Source organism: Gigantopelta aegis, chromosome 11 (genome assembly GCF_016097555.1).
Source record: "Gigantopelta aegis isolate Gae_Host chromosome 11, Gae_host_genome, whole genome shotgun sequence".
In the NCBI taxonomy this organism is placed as follows: Eukaryota; Metazoa; Mollusca; class Gastropoda; order Neomphalida; family Peltospiridae; genus Gigantopelta; species Gigantopelta aegis.
In genome coordinates, this window is record NC_054709.1 from 17,516,718 (window position 1) to 17,526,238 (window position 9,521).

Genomic DNA, 9,521 nt, shown 5'->3' on the forward strand with positions numbered 1-9,521 from the left:
TAATTGCCTCTGGGCAGGCTACACTTTACAGTTGTTGATTCACTTACTATGATAATACACCGCACGAAGTACGAATTAAATAATTAAATGGAAAAAGAAAACAAACTGTTAATTTAATACATTTCATTTGCATTATATCTAAAAGAGACATGTCAAATGTTGATTTATAGTCACCTGTGAAGTACACATCCGTTGACTAGCAGTACAGACGGTAAACCAGAAACAACAAATGTTTTAAAGACTATATATGTGGCAACCTGTACTCAGCGGCCACCTGTCTTAAGCGGCCACTTTTATCTACTCCCTTGTGTGACCGCTTAAAACAGGTTTGACTATATATATATATATATATATATATATATATATATATATATATATATATATATATATATATATAGTCAAACCCCTCTAAACCGGACATCCTCGGGACCAAGTAAATTGTCCGGTATTTAGAGGTATCCGGTTTTGAGAGGTTAAGTTCTGTATCGATTTTTAAGAAAGGACCGTTAAAAATGTCCGGTTTTGGGGGGAATTCCAGTTTATAGAGGGTCTGGTTTTAAGAAGTTTCACTGTATATATATATATATATCCAAAACAAACAAGAAAATGACAATGTAAGCGAGTTTTCTTCTTTAATTTTCTTACTAACCTTCTTCTGTCGATCCGTAGAGATAGTTGACGATGTCTTTACCCAGGGGACACAACCCACCATCCCGGATGCAGTTGTTGAGAGCCAGTACGTATAGATAGATCGCGTCAACTAATAGAGAAACACGAATTCCGTACTGAAAAAATTAAAACATTTACAAAATTATTTCTAATGCCACCCTAAACAGAAAGAGGGTTCTGTAGTACAATCGGTGATAAGAAAAACATTTTCAAAATTACTTCTAATACCCACTCTTTGATTGTTTTCCTCCGTTCCAACCAGTGCTCCACGTCTAGTGGTATATTCTGTTCTGTATTTTGGGAATGTGCATATAAAAGACTGGAGCTAGACGAGACCTGGAAGAGAGAGACGATTACGCCCCGATAGACTATTCCAACGTAGCATGAGATAATGATATATATATGATATAGAGAGACGGGTCTATAGAGATTTTTTGGGAGAGAGAGAGAGAGTGATGCTACCCTTTTGTCGGAGGTGAAATCGAGAGAGGAGAGAGAGAGGAAGCGATAGATTTTTTCCTGACTCCGGAGGCCTGAGTGGGAGAGACGGGAAGTAGCCAGTATTCCCTGACGGAATGGAAAGAGGGGAGTTCCGAGCAGGAGCAGACCCCACCGAACAGTCCTTTTAACATGTCCCCTATTCCACCGAAGATTTCAGGCATGTCCATCCAGGGCGCCAAAGATGATCTGGACCTCTCGATCCAGTAGTGATGGGGTCGCCGGATAAAAAAAAAAAAAAAAGGAGAGACCGGACATTTTGGGGGGGCCACTGAAATTATTTAAAGGCACAAAGATTTGGGAATGGGGACCTAGCCCCGACCGACAGCTGATAATTTTCAGTCGGGCGGTTGCCCCCATTGTACACGTATGACTAATAGCACGCGATGATTGACGATATTTAATTAAAAAAAAAAAAGTTTAGCCCCGAGTAGGGTCTCTGCCGTAAAGGGGAGAGGCTGGGCCCAAGCCGTACAGGGTGAGATGATTTATGATAGTAGAGAGACTAGACTTAATGATGAGAATGACATTGTTCCTGAGAGCGGTTGGTCGGAGGGGGGAGGGAGTCGGGACACAGTTTAGAGAGAAATACCGAAAGGGACGAGGTGGGCGCGGATGAGAGGGTTTCTAGACAAACCTAACCAACCGTAGGCGGAGCGAGACACTTGGCGAGAGAGAGAGGAATATTTTGATAGAGGAGGAAGGACCATACTACTAAGATCCCAGCTCCCTCGCCCCCCCCCCCCACCAGCAGTAGAGAGAGGGATAGAGAGAGCGAGAGTAGAGATTGCGTTAGTAGAGAGTGGGGCTGGGGGGGGGGGAGAAAAAGAGTGGACAATAGGATTTTGTCTGCCCTATTCCACTCCGTTCAGGGGCATGTACTTCAGGTGCCCAACCTGAATAGCCAGGTAGCTGGGCGGCCGAGGGGTCTAGACACACCTAACCAACCGTACAGTTTGCCAAATGTATACATGATAATGAGAAGTTCAATAATGGTCCAAGCCGTACAGGTTGTACGTTAGTGCTATTCAATGTTTGAGACAGGTTCAATACTGGTCACTTCAGTCGGAGGTGGGGCGAGAGGTACGGCAGAGACCGCCTACCTTAGGCAGCACCAAGGTTCAGTTGTCTTCAATAAGGTTGTAATAGTGGAGTGAAACGAAGGCTTAAGTTGTCTGGATCGATGTATATGGATCGCTTGAACAGAAGCTTCGCAGCAGTCCCGAAAAAATTAACGTTGTGTAATTCACAGACGTTGTCACCCTTTAATTTTACAAACCACATAACAATAGTCGTACCCCAAAATGCATTGTTTTTGGCATAGTATTGCATTTGCTTTTAAACGTTTAGTAAAGAATATGCGACAGGTAGTCCTCTTTATGACAGTGCAAGAGAGATGATATCTTCAGTAAAGGATCGTCCCAGGAGTGTCTGTCCTATAGACGAGGCACTAGATAAAGATTAATGAAATCAGCCACTATTTTGCCAAATTTCCATTCTTTTCTTCTTCTTCTTCTTCTTCTTTTTCTTCTTCTTCTGCGTTCAAGCTATTGTTGATCATGCTTTAGATTTGGAGTCTGGACGTGGTGATTAAAAAACGCTGTCTCTGTCAAGTCTTCTTTGGAACCCTAAAACTTGACAGCCAGTGTTGCTCTGTTCGCCCAGTGCTTTATCCTGGCTTCACTGTAGAGGGGGCAGAATTGCAGGATGTGCTCTTGGGACTGTGGTCTGCCAGTTTCAGGCGGTACATATGGGATCTGAGATGGCAGTAACCGGTTCTTAGCCTGAAAATGGTTGTCTCTTGGTATCTCTAAATTTCCATTCAACTCTGCAATGTGTAGAGATACGGCCCTGATAATGTATTACGGTTGTTTTTTTCACGTTCAGATACCTTGATTGGTTTTGTGCTTCATTGGAAAAACATTTCTATGTATAATGCGTGTTGTTGTACTTTTAAATACTGTAGGTGCTTCCCTTCCTGAATAATGAAGGTGCTTTTTCCAAATGATGCATCCCCTTACTAGTCGCTGGTACTATAGGTAAAGTTTGTTTTGTTTAACGACACCACAAGAGCACATTGATTAATTAATCATCGGCTATTGGATGTCAAACATTTGGTAATTATGACTCGTAGTCATCAGAGGAAATCCGTTACATTTTTCCTAATGCAGCAACGGATATTTTATTTGCACTTTTCCACAGGAAAGCACATACCACGGCCTTTATCCAGTTGGTGTACTGGTGGGAATGAGAAAAATAAATCAATGAATGGATCTACCGAGATGGTTCGATCCAGCGATGCAAGCACCTCAAGCGAGCACTCAACCGACTGAGCTAAATTCCACTCTGACAGAAAAAAATAAAAATATTGACTGTTACAAACGTTTTAACTCGACTGCAAACACAATGAATATACACAGTGTTATTCATTTAATATGTTGCTTCAGTCACGAAAAAGTCTATGTTAGCAGAGAATATCTTAAATTTGCTGAATGTTTTCTCATTCCAACCAGTACACCACAGGTGGTCAAGGGCTGTGGTATGTGCTTTTTTGTCTGTGGGAAAGTGCATATAAAAGATCCCATGCCACTAATGGAAAAAATGTAGCGGGTTTCCTCTCTAAGAGTTACCAAATGTTTGACATCCAATAGCCGATGATTAATTAATCAATGCCGGTACCTGGGTGCGAACCCAGTACATACCAGTCGTATGTCCGATGATTTAACCACAACACTACAAAGGCTGGTATCCTTTTTTTAACCGAAGCTGTCGTAAAAATGATTTTGGCGCGCTTACCCTACTGGCGTGAATTACATAGTGGCATTCCTCCTACGGACGGAGTATTACTTCTTTTGGAATCAGCCTTCAATATGATTAAAATTAGCTCTACTGGTCTACCAGTAGATCTAACAGCATTGAATGGACCCCCATGTCCAGGTGACATTTCATCTATAAATAACAATTTAAATATCGACCAATTACACTTAGTCTTTTATAGCATTATTCGGGAGCATACAAATTCTAAAAATAACGGGCAAGACTATTTATGCAATAGGCGAACTTGTTGGTCTATTACAACATTAAAAAACAGGGGATTGTATACTAGTATAAACAGATTTTATGGGTATACCATTATGTTGTTTTTTTCGTCTTAAAACGAATTTTATATAAAATTTTATATTGAAATTAGTTTCCGGCATACTTCATAATTCACCAGAATCATTTCGTATACCCTCGGCATAATCCCGAATGTTTTCAAATTCTTTTCAAATCACTGACATGATTTTGCAAGTAAGGTTTTGACTGGTCGAATGAAAGGTCAACTGGGCATGAGCTCCAACGGGGTGCTGTTAGATCCACAGGTAATAATAATTAACCAGTGGAGCTAATTTTAATTAGATTGAATCAGCCTTGTGCATAGGTTTGGCAGATTCATGATGATTCATCTTCATACAAAGTTTGGATGTGTTACTGGCACGTACATAGAAACACACTATTTTACCTTTTCTCGGGACAAACCCCTTCCTTTCAGGGAGAAATACATTTAACGTCTCCCCTGGTATAATTAGTACCTCGTAATCGGTCTTTTTAGATCGTTTGAAGTAGTCCATTTCATTCATGAAATTGGCGAATTCTTTTTTGTCTGGTCGCACATCAACCGTTATATCCAGCATTCCTGTTAAAACAACAACATTCATGTGTACAATACTCACATACATACATACATACATACATACATACATACATACATACATACATCAATACATACACACACAGACAGGTATATGTTTTTATGAACACCACTGCTCTTAAAGATACATATATATTTACAATTAATTGGGCCTTTCACCCATTGTTATGGGCTCGTCAGTTATATATACAGTGAACTCTCTCAAAACCGAACCCTCTGTAATCCGGAATTCCCTCAACTCCTGGCGTTTTTCACGGTCCCTTTTTAAATATCTGTTCAGAAGAGATCCTCTGTAAACCGGATACCTCTTAAAACCAGAATTTTCACTTGGTCTCAGAGTTTTCGGTTTAGAGGAGTTCCTCTGTATGTATGCATGTATGTATTGATGTATGAATATCTATATATTGTATGTATGTCGAGGTTGACTGTTACATACATAGATATTAACGCACTGGCGCAGGGGATAATTAAATCCTTTCTGGCCTCACAAATTGTCCCATGCCGTTGCTGGGACTCGAACCTGTGGCACCGAATCGCCCGCAAATTGCAAGACTAACCACGATGCGCTCTGAGCTATTGAGGCATCCATAAAAATAAGATGCTCTTTAACTCAACCACATGGTCCCCCCCCCCCCCATTTTTTAAAATTATAATTATATTAATTTTCTTCTTTTTTTACGATCCCCTCCAAACTTCCCCCAAAGTTCCATTGGCGTTTCGCCTCGATGTCATTGGGCCCCACCCCCCAAATGGATTTTCTGGATCCGCCACTGAGAATATCACGGTACAAACATTTTGCTGTTATACGATTCACTCTATTCTGATTGCCTGACGCCACTTGAAAACTGATTTTATACACTTTGTGTCTGTTATAAACACAGGTAGATATATTCACAAAAATTACAATGATAATCTTTAATGACATCCTAAAACAACACCAACAGCAACAACAACAACATTTCATTTGAACTTATTTTCGTGCTTATATCCAATTAAGGTTTAAGCAAGCTGTCCTGGGCACACAACTCAGCTATCTGGGCTGTCTGTCTAGGACAGTGGGTTAGTTGTTAGTTGGTTAGTAGTTAGTGAGAGAGAAGAGGATGTAGTGGCCATACACCTACCCATTGAGCCATTAAGAACTAGCTCTGGGCTTGGAGCCGGTACCGGGCTGCGAACTCTGTACCTATCAGCCTGTAATCCGATGGTTATCCACGACACCGCCGAGGCCAGATAACAGCAAACAAATAAACAAACAAATAAACCAAATATCGAGAATTTGACAAAAACGAAATACATGTACCTCCAAAAACATCTTTAAGTGGTATTGTTGAGTTGTATGATTCTGGAAATATTTTTGCCATGTTGGCGTAGTCGATGGCGACGAAAGCGTAGTCTCCGTTCATCAGTCCTAGTCCGTAAGCCGTAAGCATGAAGTGGATGATGTCTTGTCCATAGGCACACAGAATAAATACTAAAAAAGAATGTACATTATCGAAATAAAAATATTAACAAATAAAAAATAAAGAAAAACGACAACAAAGCAAAAATACAAACCCAAAACTAAAAAAAAAGATAAAATATATATTTCCAACTAAAACCCTATCTTTGCCGCTTGCAGTTAACATATGTGTCTGTTAAATACCATCTATCTTACAACTCGTTGTTAACACATTTATCCAACTCACTTTCGCACGTTATGAAACAGCAAATGGTAAAGATGATACCTAATGGCTACTAGTGTAGTATTATGCATTTACTAATGCAAAACAGAAACACCAACAGTTCTAAAGTTACAGTCTCTGGTTACCATATTATAACATCATGTATAAATATGAAATACAAGCTCAAATGCACTTTTAAAAAACTCGTGTGTGTTCGCTATGAATGGAGATCGTCAAAAGTATACGCTTGATTCGTCGTCTGTGCCGCCATAGCTCGGCAAAGCACAAACGACAGCCTGTTGTCAGTTTCAGTTAACACGTTCTTAATTTTACGTGTTAAAATAGACAAATTCAAATAAATATTCTTTCGTTTGGAAAGGGCAAAGTTGGAGGGGGGGGGGGGGCGTGTTTAACGACATCAAAGTTAGAGCATATTGATTTAATAATCATCCGACGCCATACAACCGTAAATAAAATGTGTTGAGTGCGTCGTTAAATAGAACATATCCTATCCTTCCTTCCGTCTGCTATTGGATGTCTAACATTTGGTAATTTTGGCATATAATCTTAGAGAGGAATCGGGTGCATGTGCAGGGGGAGGGTATTGGAGGTCAAAACCCTTACTTGCCCAAGCTTTAAAAAAATTGAAATGTATTTTCTGGGGGAGCATGGCCCTATATAAACTTCGCTCAACAGTCTATAACCCCAACCCCGCTGAAATCCCTGCACACGCGCCTTGGAAACCCGCTACATTTTTTTTTAGCAAAGGATCGTTTATATATACCATCCCACAGACAGGATATCACATACGACGGTCTTTTATATACCCGCCGATGGGGATGGATCCTAGACTGACCGCGCGTTTCCAAAAAAACACCCTTTTAGGTCTAAGTAATGAATAAAAATAACATAGTCTTGAAATATGTTACGTAAATGGAACACAGTACCCTCTTCCTCTACCCCTAAAGCGTTACGTAATTAGTAACAACCCCAAAACCGCGGGCACTTTAACGCGTATGCCAACATGTGGCCATTGTCAAAATTTCAAGGCAGATCCTCCACCCCACCGTTGTAACCCATGGAAAGGCGTCGTACCATACCTCTATGTATACAAATATGTTTTGGAGATATGAGACGACCCCTCAATCCAGACAGTTAAATTTGTTCAAAAATTGCGAAATCTCACGTGATCTCTTGTTGGGGAATTCCACACTTGTGATAAGCCAATGAAAACCGAGATCGGTAGGAGCCCGTCAAAAGTGTCCCACTTTCGAATTACTGGCTTTGTTTCAGACCTGGATAAGCCAGAGTAGTGAAACCAATGCGGAGTTTAAATAAAATCTAATATAGTTCGTATTGGTGTGCAGTAGAGAGTAAACAGACCGACCGACACACCGACCGAGACAGATATGTAAGTAGAGAGAGAGAGAGAGAGAGAGAGAGAGAAATAGCGAGAGAAGAAGAGAGAGAGATAGGAGCGAGAGAGAGATCTAGAGAGAGAGAGAGATAGAGAGAGAGAGAGGCGGGGGGGGAGATACAGATATACGAGAGAGACACAAAGAAAAGGAGATTGACAGAGAGAGGAATAGAACAGAGTGACACATGTTTGACGCAGATAGAGTGGGGTAGATACAGAGTGAACACAGAGAGAGGGAGAGACAGAGTAACAGAGAGAGGGAGAGAGACACAGTTAAGATAGACACAGAAAGAAGAGAGAGAGAGAGGAGAGAAGGAGAGAAATAGAGAGAGAGACAGTAGATCAGAGACAGAGACAGAGACAGAGACAGAGAAGACAGAGACAGAGGAAGAGAGAGGAGAAGAGAGACAGGAAAGAAAAAAGGAGAGTGACAAAGAGATGGGAGAGAAACAGAGTGACAACAGAGACTTCAGACAGAGAGTTAGAATACAGAGTGACATAGGAGACACCAGAGAGAAGGGAGAGACAGAGTAACAGAGAAGGGAGAGAGACAGAGTAAAGATAGACACAGAGAGAGAGAGAAGGGAGAGAGAGGGGAGAGAGAGAGAGAGAGGAGAAGAGAGAGAAGAGAGAGGAGAGGAGAGAGAGAGGGAGAGAGAGAGAGAGAGAGAGAGAGAAGGGAGATACAAATAGATACAAGAGAGAGGGGGAGACCCAGAGGGAGCAATGAGAGACGAGAGAGAGAGCAGATAGCAGACAGAGACAGAGAGGAGAGAGAGAGAGAGAGAGGGAGAAACAGAGAGCCCTGTAAGAATAGGGGGGAGAAGAGAAAACAGAAGAGAGAGAGAAAAGAGAGACAGAGACAAGAGGAAAGAGAGAGACAGAGAACACAAAGAAAAGGAGAGTGACAGAGAGAGGGAGAGAAACAGAAGGACACAGAGAAAGAAGATAGAGGGTAAGATACAGAGTGAAACAGAGGGAGGAAAGACAGAGTAACAGAAAGGAGAGGGGAGAATGAGAAACAGACAAAGATAGACACAGAGAGAGAGAGAGAGAGAGAGAGAGAGAGAGAGAGAGAGAGAGAGAGAGAGAGAGAGAGACAGAGACAGAGAGACAGAGAGAGAGAGACAGAGACAGAGAGAGACAGAGAGACACAAAGAAAAGGAGAGTGACAAAGAGAGGGAGAGAAACAGAGTGACACAGAGACTCAGACAGAGAGTTAGATACAGAGTGACATAGAGACACAGAGAGAGGGAGAGACAGAGTAACAGAGAGAGGGAGAGAGACAGAGTAAGATAGGCACAGAGAGAGAGAGGGGAAGAGAGAGAGAGAGAGAGAGAGAAGAGAGAGAGAGAGAGAGAGAGCTCAGAGAGAGAATAGAGATACAAAGAGAGGAGTGAGAGAGAGAGAGACAGAGGAGAGAGAAGAGAGAGAGAGAGAACAGGAGAGAGAGGAGGCGAGAGAGAAGACAGCGAGAGAGAGAGAGAGAGAGAGAGAGAGAGACAGAGACAGAGAGAGACAGAGAGACACAAAGAAAAGGAGAGTGACAAATAGAGAGGTAGAGAACAGAGTGAACACAGAGACT